Raw genomic sequence first — 17,162 nt, forward strand, 5'->3', positions numbered from 1 at the left:
CATTTCCTTTCAACATGAAGGACTCCACTGAACATTTCTTTTAACACAGATCTAATGGCAACAAACTCACTGAGGTTTAATTTATGTGGAAATGGCTTGATTTTTCTCTTTTTTGTAGGACAGTTTTGCCAAATATATTATTCTTGTTTGATTTTTTTTCCTTTCAGCACTTTAAATATGTCATACTATAGTTTTCTGATTTCTACTCTTTCTGATGAATAAAGAGATATTAGTTTTACTTCTGAAGATTCCTTTCATGTGATGTGCCATTTTTCTCTTGCTATTTCCAGATTCTATTTTTGAGTATTTAACTAAAATGTGTCTCCATTTGGATGTCTTTGAGGTAAACCCACTTGATGTTTGTTGAGATGCTTGCATTTTGATTTTCATATCTTTTATTATATTGTAGAAGTTTTCAGCCATTTCTTTTTGAAAAATTTTTTCTACCACTCCCACATTTTTCTCTTTCTGGGACTCTTACAATGAATATTTTTGTTCTCTCAATGATGTTCCACAGTTTCTTCAGGCTTTGTTCATTTTTTTTTTTTCCATTATTTTCCTCTCAGTGACTCTTCTTGGATAATTTCAATAGTCTTATCTCCAAGTTTGCTAATTATTTTTTCTACTTGTTCCAATTTGTTATTGATCTCCTCTATTAGGACTTTTTCATTTCAGTCATTGTTCTTTTCAGCTCCAAAGCTTCTATTTGCTTCCTCTAATTATTAAAATTTAATTGAGTACATATATTCTTTTTATGATTTCCTTTAGTTATTTTTCCATGTTGTCCTTTAGTTCATTGATCCTACTTAAGAAAGTTGATCTATTAGTAATTCTAGTGACTGGGTGTCCTCCAGGATATTTTCTGCTGAATTCCTTTTTTCATGTTAATATGTAATACTGTCCTTTTTACTTGTATTTTTTTTTAATTTTGTTGAGAAATAATCATTCTAAATATTTTACTTTTGTAAATATGTTTATCTATTTCTCCCAACTCTCAGTTAGTCAGACTACAAAAAAAAAAAAAAAACAAGGAAAAGTAAGAAGAAAGAAAGGAAAGGAAAGAGAGGAAGAAAGACAGGAAGGAAGAAGGAAAGCTAAAAAATTGAAAAAAATCTGAGTTACTTATTGTATTAGGGTTCTCTAGCGAAACAGAATCAATGAGAGGTGTCTCTGACGATCAAATTGTAAAAGTGACTCATGCAACTGTGGGTATGCAAGAGTCCAAATTCTGTAGAGCAGTCAACAAACTGTCAACTCCAAGGAAGATGTCCGATGAACTCCTCAGGAAACGAACCGGCAACTTCAACAAACTCCTCAGGGAATGAACTAGTATTTTCGACGAACATGTTCAATGATCTCCTCAGGAAACGAACTGGCAACCTTGACGAACTCCTCAGGAAATGCTTCACTGGGCAGCTGAAGAAGAAGTGAAGGTCCTCTATCTGTCTTGCTTATAAGTCTTCAACTGATTAACTGGATTAAATTCAGCCAATTGCATTCTCTCATTGTGGAAGGCACGCCCTTTGGTGAGTCATCAGTCACAGCTGCAGTCAATTGACTAATGATTTAATAAACCAGCCTGTTGGTTTATTAACCAGCCTCAAACGTCCTCACAGCAATTGTTAGGCCAGTGTTGGCTTGACCAGACAGCTGGGTACTATCACCTGGCCAAGTTGACACATGAACCTAACCATCCCACTTATTTTTCTGTACTTTCAAAATACTGTGTATTTTGCTACTGTTTAGTGGAGTGTTTTATAAATGTCTATAAGATCAAGTTAGTTCATATTAATACATAGAGTCTCAAGTTTTGCAGTTTTTATTTTCCTTAGCTCAATCTTAGGAAAGCATATCTTTTTCCATCTTTGTTCTTTTACCTATTAGTGTCCCCATATTTAAAGTGAGTTTCTTTCATGTACCATATACTCAGTGTTTCTTTTTGTCCAGTCTTATACTCTTATATATTTGAATTGCTCTGTACACACTGGATATTTACTGACATTTTTTATTTCTCATAAAAAAATAGAGGGTAATCTCTTGATGTCATTGTTAGCTATTGCTCTCAAAATAAGTCTTACTTAGAAATTAAACTCACAAAAGTGGTAAACATCACATTATTATGACCAGTCAAAAATACAGGAAATGAAGATACAATAATTGAAATGAAAAATTCTCTGGATGGTTTCAACAGCCAGTTGGATTTGCAGACATAATAGACATATATTCTTCTCCATTGCAAATGGATCACACTCCAGGATGGAGCATAGGGTAGGTCACAAAACAAGTCTTAATAAACTCTCATATATTGCCATTATACAATGTAAATTCTACCACAACTGAATGAAAGTAGAAGTCACTATTAGAAGGAAAAATGAAAAATTCAAAAATATGTGGAAATTCAGCCATGTTTCCTTAAAAAAAAAAAACCTATGGGTCATACAAGAAATCAGAAGTGAAATTAAGAAATATCTTGAGTCAAAAATAAAAACACAAATACCAAAACTTATGAGATGCAGTGAAGGCAGTGATGAAAGAGAAATTTATACCTCTATATGTATATCTTAAAAAAGATGAAAGATAGAATATAAGAGACCTTACTTCAAAACTATTGGATATAGAGGATGAAGAACAAACTAAAGCCAAAGCAAACAGAAAGAAGGAAATAACAAAGATTAGAGCAGAGATAAATGAGACAGAGAATAAAAAATCATTAGAAAGTGTCAACAAACACAAAAGTTGGGTCTTGGAAAAGATCAACAAAATCAAGAAACCTTTAGTTAGACTGACAACGAGAATAAGAGAGAGGTCACAAATAACTAAAATTAGAAAGTAAAAAAGGGATCATTACTACCAACTGCACATAAATAAAAGGAGTAAATGAGGATACTAAAAACAATTGTACACTAACAAATGGGATGACCTAGGTGAAACAGACAAATTCCTAGAATCACATGAACTACCTACACTGATTGAAGAAGAAATAAAAGATCTCAACAAAGCCAAACCATTTTGGAATAGAAGAATTTTGTTAGAGGACTTAAACTTCCCAATCATCACTTGATACAAAGCCATAGTAATCAAAACAACATGGTACTGGCACAAGGACAGACATATAGACCAAACAATTGAAACAGATTTCAGAAATCAACCCTCTCACTTACAGATAACTGATTTTGACAAGGGTGCCAAGTCCACTCAATTGGGAAAGAATAGCCTCTTCAAATGGTGCTGGAAAATTTGGATGCCCAATTGCAGAAGAATGAATTTGGACCCGTACCTCACAGCATGTAAAAAAATCAACCAAAAATGTACCATGCATCTAAATATAAGAACCAGAAGCATAGAACTCCTAGAAGAAAATGTATGAAAATATCTTCAGGAACCTGTGCCAAGCAATTGTTTCCTAGACTTTATACCAATATTAAAAGCAATAAAAGAAAAATAGATAAAAAGGGCCTTGTTGAAATTTAAAAATTTTGTGATCAGAGGACTTTATCATGAAAGTGAATGACAGCCTACACATTGGGAGAAAATATTTGCAAACCACATGTCCAATAAGGCTTTAATATTCTGAATATGTAAAGAAATCCTGAAACTTAACAATAAAAAAGAGAACGCATTTTAAAAATGGGGAAAATAATGAACAGACATTTCTCCAAGGAAGATATGCAAATGTACAGAAAGCACATGAATAGATAGTCAACATCATTAGCAATTCAGGAATTGCAAATCAAAACCACATTTAGATACAATTCAATACCCACTAGAATGGCTATCATTAAACAATCAGAAAATTACATGTGTTAGAGAGGAGGTAGAGAAATGGGAGCAGTCATCAATGCTGGTGGAGAGTAAAATGATGCAGCTGCTATAGAAAACAGTTTGGCAGTTCCTCAGAAAGCTAAGTGTAGATCTATCGTAAGACCTGGCAATCCCACTGCTACCTATATACCCAAAAGAATTGAAAGAAGGTACTCAATCTGGTATTTGCTGATCTTCATAGTGGCATTATTCACAACTGCCAAAAGATGGAATCAACCCAAGATTCCACTAATTTATGAATGGATAAATAAAATGTGATATGTACATACAATGGAATACTATTCAGCTATTAAAAAAATAAAGTTCTGCTGGATGCAACAATGTGGATGAAGTTTGAGGACATCATGTTGAGTAAAATAAGCCAGACATAAAAGGATAAGTGACTTCACTGATATGAAATAATAGGTATAAGCAAACTTCTAGAGTCAAAATCCAGACTATAAATTACCAGAGGTTGGTTGTGGGTAGGGAATTGGGAGTTAATACTTAAATTGGACAGAGTTTCTCTTTTGAGTGACAGAAAACTTTTGGTAATGGATGTTATTTACGGTAACAGAACACTATGAATATAAATAACATGGAAATATGTATTTGAATTTGGCTAAAAGGGGAAATTTAGGTTGACTATGTTATTAGAATAAAAGTTAAAACAAACAAACATACCACTGCACAACACAGTGATTACTACTTGTGTACACACAAGTAGTACAAGATAGATCAACCCACAGTCAATTTTGATAAGACTTTGTACTAAGCACAATTTTTTAAATACCTTAAGGCTTTTTGGAATATTGTTTTCTAATGAACATATTTTGTATATAGAAAAAAAAAACATGCCTTTTAGAGGCCAGAAGGTGGAAGGTAGAGATCAGAAGCTGTATAAATATGTCATTAATCTTAATCCATTCCTTTGGGTAACCCCATTGTAAGTAGGAACTTCTGATGAAGTTACTTCAGTTAAAAAGGTGTTGGCCTAATATTCTATTGGCTAAAAGAAAGTACACACCCAGCCCAAATTCTAGAACTGGGAAAACAGACTACATCTTATGATTGGAAGACCTTCAATGTCACATTGAAAAGAGTATGGACATAAGTAGAATTGTGGTCATTCTGTAATCAATCTACCACACTGCATGTCAGGGGTAAATGTAGGTGTTCATAAAAATATTTTTTCTTAGGTTGCAAATAGACACTTGCACACCAATGTTGCTAGTGACATTATTCACAATTGCCAAAAGTTGCTACAAACCAAGGGTCCATCAGAAGAAGAATGGATAAACAAAATGTTGTATATACATTCAATGGAACATTATTCAGAGCTAAGACAGAATGAAGTCCTGACATATGTGACAACATATATGAACCTTGAGGATATTATGTTGAGTGAAATGTCAGACACAAAATATCAATTATTGTATGACCTCACTAATGTGAATTGAATAAAATATGTAAACTCATAGGCATAAAATCTAGAATATATGTTATCAGGAGATAGAATGAGGCTAGAGAATAGGAAGCAGTTGCTTAGTATATACAGAATTTTTAACTAGGTTGAACTTAAACTTTTGGGAATGGATAGAGGTGATGGTAGTATGTTATTGAGAATATAATTAACAGTGCTCTATTGTGTGTAAATGTGGCTGAAAGGAGAAATTTAGAGTTATCTATGTCATCAGAAGGAAAGCTGGAGATTAAAACATGGGAATGTATAATACAGTGAATCTCGTGGTTATCGATGACTCTGATAACAGTACAAATATTAAAAAGTTCTTTCATGCACTAGAACAAATATACAACACTCTTACAAGGAGTTAATAATAGAGTGATATATGGGAAAAATGTACCTGTTGCAAATAATGGACTAGAGTTAATAGTAATTTCCTAATATTGTTTCATCAACAGTAACAGATGTACCACAACAATACTAGGGGTTAATAATGGAAGTATAAGGGGAATGGAATGTTTCAGGTTTTGTTTTTTGGGGGGATAATGTAAATGTTCTAAAATTGTAGTGATGAACGCAAAACTATGCAATGATTCTATAAGCCATTGATTGTATACTTTGGATGGATTGTATGGTGTGTGAATATATCTCAATCAATTGCATTAAAAAAAGGTATGGGCCACCTTAATCATGATAGGTCTTACTTAACTCTTTCTGGAGTTCTTTATAAGAAGAGAGAAATTCACACAAACAGAGAGAAAACCACAGGAAGCTGAAATCAATGAAACCGGAAAGAGAACAGGAAGGCCATGTGACAAGCTGAGGACAAAGAATTGCCAGGAGCCAGCCCCACAAAGCCACAGTGTTTGATGAGAAAGCACCATCTTGATGATGCCTTCATTTTGGACTTTCTTTTAGCCTCACAATCATGAGACAATAAATTTCCATTATTAGGTCCAACCCATTTCATGGTATTTGCTTGATCAGCCCAGGAAACTAAAGCAATTATAAAAATGTACTTTCATGAATTATAACAAATATACCACAGTAATGCAAGGTGTTAATAAGAAGATATTATAGGAACTCAGTATTTAATGATTTTTTGTAAACCTATGACCTCTCTAATAGAAATAAAAACAAACAAAATAACCAATTCCATTGCCCCTATTCAATATAAATATTATTTCATGGTACATTAATTTTAGTTCCTAATTTCACGTCTTAGATGTGTATAAGTAGTTGATATACTTAAGTAAAATGCATTTCTTACTGTGGGTCATGCTCAAAAAAGTTGGAAACAATTATTCTATAAGAAATTAATTCTAAGACTGATTAAGAAGTGAAGCAGAATTTTAAGTCTCACTAGTGGGTGAAGGAAGAAGAAAAGATTTTTACCAATAGTTCAGTTCTCCATTTGCCGTTGATTTTGGTTGAAACTTGTAAAGATGTTTTGCTTCTTTTGATCAATGGCATTGGGATGTCTTGGTGGTGGAGGTAAGGAGAGGTACGGCATCAAACCATCTGAGTTCACATTCTGTCTCCACCATTTATTGACTGGCTCATTTTGGGCAAGTTGCTGAATTGCTCTGTGCCTCAATTTACCTATCTATAATATGGGGATTGGAACAAACTGGTTTTATTGAGTTGTAAAGGTTAAATTAGCTCATACAGAGAATGTAGCTAACACAGTGTTTGGCACATAGCAAGTGCTCAATAAATGTTAGTTACCATCATTAAAAAGAAGCTAAAGAAACTCTAGGGGTAGAGACCAGCAATATGAGTTTTAACAAGCTCTCCAGTTGATTCTGAGTTTGAGAACCAGTTTTAACAGAACCAAAATGATAATGTGTATACATAGAATGAAAGTGATAACACTAATACTAGTAGTATTAGTAATAGGCATACATCAGGGAAATTTTGACATATACCTCATATACATATTCAATAATATTCTGCTATAACAAGTCCACAACCCAGATTTTGAGAAGCATTGTTCTAGTTTTGATTGCCAGCTTGTGTGTATTTACCTGAATCCTAATTATCTTGTTTCTCTGAGCACAATTTAGGAAAATTTTGTCTAGCAATCTTGTGAACAGCAGAGGTTCATTGTAAAATGAAAAGATAAATATATATGTAATATTTATATACATATATACACACATGCATTTAAAGAGAAAATATAATTCTTTTAATTTTTAGGTTAAGCAAATAAATTCACCTTCTTAATAAAGAGCATTTCTATAATATAATTAATATTTCAATGGAGTTGTTTTAATCACCAGTATTCCAAACAACTAGGTGAACTTGGAATATATAAACATCATTTACATCTAAATATCCACTAAAAAATACATAAGCATATTTTAACAGTTACTTTTTATAAGAATCAGCAGACTATCATGTCCAATATGTGGACTTCACATGGGTATATATTTTTTGAAATGACAGAAGTGATGTACAAAATGGAATAAATTTTTAATGTAAGGGAGTTTGGTGAATTTTTAGAAGGCATAAAAGTTGGGATTGTACTGAAGGACAAACATAAAAAAAAACATGTAAATATCTATATATACAGAATATATATAGATCTATCTGTATATGTATCATCTATCTATACCAAGTATATATATAACTTGTTAACAATGTTAATCCCTTAAAAGTTACTGAAAGGGACATGATCTAATCAGCATTATCTTTATGAAGAATAATGTGGCAACAGCATTTGGGAAGCAAGACTGTGTCAGCCAGATGTGCGTGACAAATAACTAGAGTTTTGCAAAAACACAGACATGGGTAGTTTTAAAGGTCGGGTTCTCATTGCTCTCATTAGCAATGTGTGGAATTCCAGTGTTCAGAGCAGAAAAGAAGGGTGTGGACCTGAAGAAAAATGACTCATTATACTTAAAGACTATGGAGTGTTGGATAAACTAACTTCCAAGGACTTTTCAGGCATGAAACATCCAACCTCTCAGTCATTTTCATCTCTTCTCAGTCATCCACTGGGCACTGAATATCATATCATCTTATTATTTGAATTTTGGTAATATGCAACCAAACCCCCGTGGTTTTTAACAACACATACCAACAACATTTAAGTGATATTGATTTTTATATTTTACTTACTCATTTTAATTCTGGGAAAACTGTTATTGTGTCATATCTCTCTTTTGATCTACCTCATACTCCTACTTAATTCTAATGCTTCTATCTAATCTATTAGTCTTTTGAATCATTGAAGCTTTTCAGAAGGCCCAAAAACATATAAACACAACTGGAAAAGGCAGTAGAGTGAGAGGTAACATATCTTTTCTCATACCTCATGTTTGCACACTGAGCTGAGAGCAGCTGCTTACAGTTTTGCCCTGTCTTCATTTGTTTTAACTCACTTCACATTTTTTTTCTCATTGAATTTCAATTCTGTTTATTTCTCTGTGTGGTTTATGAAGTGAATCCATACAAGAACTGACTCAGCATTTCTAAATAAATCAGAAATTTATTGATGGCTAGAAGAATTGCTGGGACTTACATGAGCTCACCCAAACACAAGTTTGCCACCAGTATAGAGTTAAATGTGATATGGTCTCCAGGATATACAGTGTTTTAGAAATCAAAGACATCCTACTCAAGTCCATTTTGGAGGAACCACACAGTCTTATCACTTACTACATTTACAAAGCCACATGGAAGAATATATAAGCATTTAAAATGTATACAATTTTTGTTTGAATGACTAGTATGAATGATTAAAATTCTTTGTATGTTTTTGAATAAAATACACAGACATTTTAAGGAGCTAATTAGTTTCTTAACGTCTCACGTCATTTAAACACTGGAGCATGGCATACAATCATTTAGTATACTGTTGGGTTCAATTTGCTGATATTAAGTTGAGGATTTTTGCATCTATATTCAAAAGGTGATTGGTCTATAGTTTACTTGTGATGTCTTTACATGACTGTTATCAAAGTAATGCTAGTATGATAGTAATGGGATACTTTTCTGTCACATTCCACAGAATCTGCTGGGAAAATTTCCCTGGTTAATATGGAAAAAAAACCCACAATAACAAGTTTAAAAAATTTTAGTACAATTATAATTACAGTAAACTTAATGCACTAACCCAAACATAGCTACTTCAAACAGCACAATTTTATAACTGTTTTAATAAGAAAAAAATATTACTAAGAAAACTTCATTTTAACATTTCCTTTTTAACATTTTAGCCAGTGAATCCATGACTTTCTTATTTCTCAGGCTGTAGATAATTGGATTTAAAAAAGGAATTATGACAGTATAAAACAGAGAGTCCATCATATCTTGATCATCTGCTTGAGGCGATCTGGGGTGCACATACATGAAGAGAAGAGGGCTATAGTATAAAGAGACAGAAAAGAATTGGGCTCCACAGGTGGAGAAGGCTTTCCTTATACCTTTTACAGAACTCTTTTTTAAGACTGTAAAAAGAACAGACATATAAGAGAAAAGAACAGTCATGATGGTGAATACCTGAATTGAACCAGAGAAAATAAATACCATCAGAAAATTAACAGAAGGGTCAGTACAGGAAATCTTGAACAATGGTATTACATCACAGTAGAAGTGATGTATTATGTTGGATTTACAGAAGGTTAATCTGAATAAAAAGCTCTCATGAATCAAGGCATGAAGAAGTCCACCTACAAATGACAGGACTGACAACTGCATGCAAAGTCTATTGGTCATAATAACTGGATAAAGTAAAGGATTGCATATAGCTACATATCGATCATATGCCATTGTAGCCAGGAGAAAACATTCTGTGGTTACACTTATTGCAAAGGAAAAAAAAAAATGTATCATGCATTCACAGAGAGATATCAGTAATCTTGGCTAATAAGCCAACCAACATCTTAGGGGTCACTATGGATGATTGCCAAGCATCTACAAATGCTAAACACCCAAGGAATAAGTACATGGGGGAGTGAAGGTGAGGGTCATTCCAGAGGAGAGGAATCAGTCCTAGGTTCCCCATCATGGTGATGAGATATACCACCAAGAATATCAGGAATAGGGGGAGATGCCACTCTGGTCGATCTGTGAGTCCTGTGAGAACAAACTCTGTCAGCAGTGTTGCATTTTCCTTTTCCATGTCCTCACTGGATGTACACTGAAATAAAATGGAGTAAATGTAAAAAAGAATATTTACCCAGTATTTATAAATTAAAAATTTGGGGAGGAAAATGAAATAAAATCCTCCTCTTTTCAGAATAACATTTTAATTTGATTTAATATTACTGTAATTGGTGGAAACTATTTTTGGGGATGGAAGAAATGGAAATGAACACAATTAAGTCAGTTCAAAATGTAGAGGAATTAACAGATTTAGAAAAATACATTCTACATAGATGTGAACTATATAGGGACATTGATGAGTGTGGGAAAGAAATTCTATGTGAGTGTGACATGGACTCACAGTCAGAGGTAAATGTTTTTGAAGGGTTTGCATTACAAAGTGAATTGAATGCTATGTGCAGGATCCTGAACTTTATCCTTTAGGCAGTAAACATGTACCGAAATCTTCTAGAACAGAGAGTGTCACTGTAAGACATTTTTAAATTAATTACATGGTATTGTAGAAAATAGGCTACAGGGAGGAGAAACTGGGGCCAGGTATGTGCTAATCAGGAAGGTGTTAATATTTTCCCTGATTTCCAAATCAGATTATGCATCAAAATTGCCTATTGGCACATTTAGTGCTAAATAGAGATTGTGAGATATTATTGTAAAAATTCATTTATTGTGTCAAAAATGTGGTCCAGGAATATGCATTTAAAATAATGCATCCCAGGTGATTGAATATATATGAAGTGTCTAGTCCATGTGTGATATGGCATTAGGACTGATAAGAAAGATGAAGAGATAGATTCAAAAAATTCAGAATGTAGGAGCCCTAAGACTCAGTGATTCATTAGATATTAAGGAGATGGTCAGTGAAGGAGACAGGAGTCACTTGTTGACTGGGTAGATGGTCATCAAAAATTGAAACTGAGAACTCAGATGTATTGGTAAATTTATTCAGAGAAACACCCTCCAAACATCCTAGTGAGATATATTAATACTATGCGTCTACTAGAGCTTAATAGAAATAATGTCTAGAAATAGAAGTCATTGAAGTACTTGAAGTAAAGGTTATAGATCCATGGGAAGAGTATAGAAGGAAAAGAGAAATGCAAGGAAAGTATTTCGATGAAGTGTGGTATTAAAGAGGGTAGTAGATTTATGTTGTTTACTGGATGGCCAAAAACTGATCCCTTTCCCCACCACAGGAGTCTTGGTGGTGATCATAGGTTTCAATCCAGTCTAAAAACACCTAGAAACTCACTTTTTGCATCCCATTTGCCCCTAATGTAAAGGGACTTGTCTTAGGTTTGGTCAATCAAACCCACCCATTCAGGATTTGGAATATGGAAGAGAGGGAGACAAATGTACAAGGACAAAAGAGAAGTGTATCAAAGGCAGTCAAGGCAGCAGTATCAATACCCCAGAAAATGCCTCCTGCATCCATGCCCATGGTGTCAGCAGTAGGAGCTTTGGCATCAGAAGTTGGACAGCTGTGACTGCAGCTCTCACTGAGCTGGGGGGCAGGGCGGCATTGTTTTGAGTGTTGACTGGCTGTCTATCATTCTTCTGTTTCTACAAATATTCACAGGTGATTTCTCTAACCTCCCTAGCAATTCTGTGTTAGAGAACATTTTCTTTTAATACATTCATTTACTGGATAAATCACCAAACATTGTTTACATCACTTGAAACCAAGATTCCTAGCTGGCACAAAAAAGAAAGGGAACACCATAAAAGCATGCTGAGCAGAGTGGTCAGTAAAGCAGAAGAGAAATTGGGAAGTCTCTTGTGGAAATTAGAGAAGAAAGACACTAAAGAAGGACAAAGTGAAGTGCAGTGTCAAATGCCAAAATAAATGTTGTGGAAGGATAAGAAGTGAGCAGCGATCACTCAACATAAAAATTAAGAGATTAATATTGGCTTTAGTGGGAACAAATTCCATTTACTTTTGGTGTTATTGTTGAAGATACTGAAAAATGAAAAGTGAATGTGAAACAACTTGTGCAAAGAGTAAGGAGAATGATACAGTATTCCATGATACCCCATGATATGGGAAAGTCAGTTGGAATTTATGTACAGCATGAAGACAAATGTAAAATTATTTACTGTGGAAAATTTTAGAAGAGCAGAGAAGGAGGAGTCTAAAGGGGACCAAAAGTAGAAAGGGAAATTTGAATAAGTGAGAAGAAAACAAGAAGAGAGAGGAAGAGGATTACGTTGAAAAGAACAGACAGAGAAGGATAAGTGTTAGAAAATGAACCTTGAGGGAGAAAAGTAGTATCAGAAAAAGGCTGAAGTTACAATAAAGGGAAAGACTTAGAAGTTTGAGGTGAATGTGTGTCTCAACTCTGATAGTCATTAAAAGTTCTGTCACTCTTGGTGATTTGTTTATTTTCTCACCAAAATCCAAAGTTTATTTTTCTATAGAGTTTGTGATTGAAGGAAGGACTTTGCTTTTAAATATTACTTTGCAAACATTGAGTAGTTCATAAATACTCTAGCAATGCACAGAAGTTTTTCCATATTTAAAATTTGTTGCTTGCTTTATCTTTGGTATTAGAGTGATTAGAAATGACTTTCTCTACAAATACTACTAGCTTTATCAGAGAAAACTTTCTTCTCCAGCAGGTTGTTTAGCAAGAATAAAATTGTGCCAAAGACTAGAAAGTGATCACAGACTATAAAAATAACCCAAACCAATAATTCTAATTGAGTGGATTTTTATTTGAAATGGGTTCCCAAGCAACCACATATCACTAAATAATTGAAAACTCTCAAATACTATTTGTATTATGGATACATAATAATTCATAAATACTGGAAAGGGCAATGGAAAAAACATTTTATGCACATTTCCCAGTCTAGATAGGTAGATAGGTAGATGGATAAGATAGATAGATAAATAGATAGAGAGAGAGAGAGAGAGGTACATCTGAAATTGTCAGAAGTGAGTGAAGGAATAAAGGAGTTAATATTTAAGTAACTTACCTTAAAAGAATTTTCATCAGAGAAATTAAACACAATGTCTATCATAATTATCAAGAAGATTTATTTATATTAGAAGGTATGACTTGAATCTTAAATCCAGTTTTTTAGCTGTTTAAGGTTCTACCTGAACAAAACTTAGTTAAATATTCACTATAGTTGGGTTAACAATATAACAGAACATCATTAAAGGGAACAATCTAGTATTACAGCAATTTTTCTTATACATATTTTACAGTCTTTAAAATACAATATACATATAATTTAATAATTTTCTCAAATGTTTACCAGGGTATTTTGGCATCATTTAAACCCACAAAAAATTATAATGAATTTAACAGTATATTAAACTTTTTATATACAGGGTACTGAATATTAAGGAAATCATTTTTCTCTTACCTATATATTGTAGGAAATTTGAAGAAACTTTCTAAAGCAGGAAAAATACTGTAGCACAGGAATGACAATAACATATATAGCAATTATTTTCACAGTGATTCATTTTGGAGGTTTCATTTGCCAAACTCAGGAAAACGTAATTTAAAAGTTTGCTTTGAAAACAAGAGTAACCAATTATAAAGTGTAAAAGTAAAATTCCCCTAGGAGTGTCCAGAGATTCCCTTCAGGACAAAGTTAAGCTGTTCATCTCAATGTTGTGGACTTGGACACCTGTAAGAAATCCAGGTTGATCCACAGGGCATTACAGACTTTGAAATCATAAATATAAAGTCACTGAAGACACATCTAGTTGTAACGATTAAAACTGTACTTTATGACACCACTTTCCATCACAGATGAAACTTCTGACATGTTTCGGCAAACTTTAGTTTAAATAGAAAATTTGTTTCTCTGAGTGTGTTGATTAGCATGGTCATGTGTGAGTTATTAAACACATGATTCTAATGAGGCTACGGTACTAGATTCCATTTATGAATCAACACCAAGTAAAGTTGCCTCCCCTTTGCAAACTGCAGCTCAAATTACTTACCTCTCCTCTTTGAACTGAAATCTGATGGATGTATAGGAATCAATCAGGCAAAGGTCAGGGACAAGAGCAAAGGGAAAACAAAGACAAAGAATTTTGCAAAAGTTGGCCTAAATCAGTGCTCCCCAAACTTCAATGTCTATAAATCTACTAGAGGTCCTGTGAAAATGAAGATTGGCTTGAGTAGGTCTTAGGTAGGACCAAGAGTCCTCATTTATGACGAAGTGATGCCTGTGGACACATGCCATCCACAGAACCTAGACTGTCAGAGGGACTAGATTATGTTACAGCTCTAGAGACAGCCTGTCACATTCATAATCCCAGTCTCTCACCAAACATTTCTGAGCCACAATTCCTCATCTGTGAAATGCTGTGATTATTTTACCTATCTAATGTAGTTGTGATGAGGATTATGTAAATTTCATAGCACAAAGTAGCCACTCAAAAAAATGCTGGTTATTACTGGCTGCATTACAAGGGGTTGGCATTAAGAAGCCTCCTAGTGGTTGGTCCTGAGCTTAGGCTGCACAGTGGAATTACCTGGAGAATATTTAAAGATACTTATGCCTGCATTTCATCCCCAGAGGTTCTGATCAAGTTGGTCTGAGGTGCAGTGGGGTAACTGGGTTTATTCAAATTTTCCCAGTGATTTTATTGGGCATCTCGTTTGGTAAAACACTTCTCTAAGGGGTACTTTCTCTCCTATGAAGGCAGTTAGAAAAAGACATTGGGCTCTCCTTTGTGCTTATTCTTCAGAATAAACAGATCTGGCACAGTGCCTGCCTTTTAGCATTCACGTCTCTCCTGTGCTTTGCAGGACTCTTAAAAATCTTTAAACAGGTCCCAAACCATCTCACTTCTGCTGGCAGGTGATACATATGTTGTCTACGCCCAATACAAGCCAGTGGTTGCTTCTATGCTCTTATTTCACAGGGAGTAATAGGAAGCCTGGTTTCTTTGACTTCAATTCTAAATTACATTCTCTAATCCAGTCCATCCAGAGACTTTATAACTTGTGATTAGGCCTCTATAAGGAAAGTGGATACTTTTATTCCAATTTGCTCATCAGTTTATTGTATTCATACTCTATTGGTTAGAACCTGGAAGGAAAGATGTATGAGTGAGTGTCTGGCATTAATCTCCACACAAGCCAGACATTCTTTGAAGGTTAGGCACAGAATAGCATTACATGTGTAATGAAGGTAAAATAGTACATATCTTGTAAGGGCTACTAAGAAAGTATGACTCCTAAACAGCTTACTACAGATTCTGAACCATTGTATGAGCTCAATAAGTTTTAGGTGTTATTTGGAAGCCAGTGTATCACACAGGGAGGAGAGCTTTGCCTGGCCAGTGCTTCAGGCTCTGCTATGCACAGGACTAGGATGCTGTTGTGACTTGCCTTGTGGCTGCAGTTCAGTGGGAATAAGAGCCTAGGGTGATGTGACAGTGTCAGGGCAACTTTTTAGATTCCAGTTCATGTTCATTTCAAAATAGACATAGCTTTACTATGGAGGCTTTTTAGCCAACCTTGTGTCTTATGGTGCAAGAATTTTTGCTTTTACACTTTATGTTTTTAACCTTCTACTTAAACATGGCTACCTAAATGTGTGATTCTAGCTTTTCAATGATTGTGTGAAAGAATGGTGAGGAATTAAGATAACTTGCACCAAACATCTACCTTTATCTCATTTGAGTTGTAACCAGGTCCACAGAAGAAATGGAAGGAAGTCACATTCTTGTGGCTTATTCACAGGCTCCTGAAGTCAGCTACTTTATCAAGGAATCCAACTGGGTTTTGATGGTTCATTTTAAATTCTGAGGCTGACATCGAATTTCAGGGATTCACTCCAAAGTTTCACCCACTGAGGGATTCATGAGCACTTAAGGTGCTGAGTAGCACTTTTCTTGTTGCCCTGGACTTTAATGAAGGTTCAAAAATATGAACATATATGAAATTATCGAAATAAACTCTAGGGAGAGGTAAAAAACTGCAGGGTAAAACACATTTGAGGACTTTTTAAGATGTTGCAGAACCCAATTTTCTTATCCCAACTGTGATAGTTTGAATTATGTACCCCAGAAAAGAAAATGTTCTTAATGCTAATCCATTATTCTGGATGTGAACCCATTATAAGTAGGACCTTTTGAAGAACTTATTTTGTTTAAGTGGTGGCCCAAATGATAGAGTGGGTCTTAATTTTGTTACTTGAGGCTTTGTGAATAGAAAGCCACTGGGCAGAGTGGAAGCAGGAAGTAAACTTAACCCAGAAGTAAAAGGACAGAACATTGTCATGTTATGGAAAAGCCAAGGAACTCAAGAATTCCCAGCCAGTCACAATACTACCTACCTTGGAGGAAGCAAGACTTCAGCCCTTGAAATCCCAAGAAAATAAATTCCTATTTTTAAGCCAACACATTGTGGGGTGTTGTCCCGGCCGGCGGGACGTTCAACGGAAGCTCCAAATCCTGTGAGGGAGGAATGGTATGGGACAAGAGACACGAGGAATGACAGCAAGACAGGTTTCTGATCAAGCTGCAAAACTTTATTGAAGAGGCAGGGTATATATACCCTAAGGTAGAGGGAGTGGCTAGTACGAATGGGTGGCGGCCTAGGATTGGTTGCTGCTGTTGCTAGGGCGGATGGCAGATGTAAGGCTAGCACAGGATTGGTGGCTACTGTTGCTGGGGTAGAAGGCAGGTAGTAAAGCTAGCACTCTAGATGTGAATCTTAGGCACGAACGGCTATCACTTCCGTAGAAGGCTGAGGGCAACTTAAACTGTTGTTACATTAGCCCCAGCTGTCATGTTGCATATCTCCAGCAT

General features: G+C 34.8%; 1 pseudogene; it reads right to left on the bottom strand.

The window, feature by feature from the left end:
* Positions 1 to 9,463: 9,463 nt before the first annotated feature.
* On the bottom strand, positions 9,464 to 10,394 carry LOC119511113 (annotated as a pseudogene).
* Between the last annotated feature and the right edge of the window lie 6,768 nt (positions 10,395 to 17,162).

The sequence above is a fragment of the Choloepus didactylus genome, chromosome 1, assembly GCF_015220235.1.
Source record: "Choloepus didactylus isolate mChoDid1 chromosome 1, mChoDid1.pri, whole genome shotgun sequence".
Classification (NCBI taxonomy): Eukaryota; Metazoa; Chordata; class Mammalia; order Pilosa; family Megalonychidae; genus Choloepus; species Choloepus didactylus.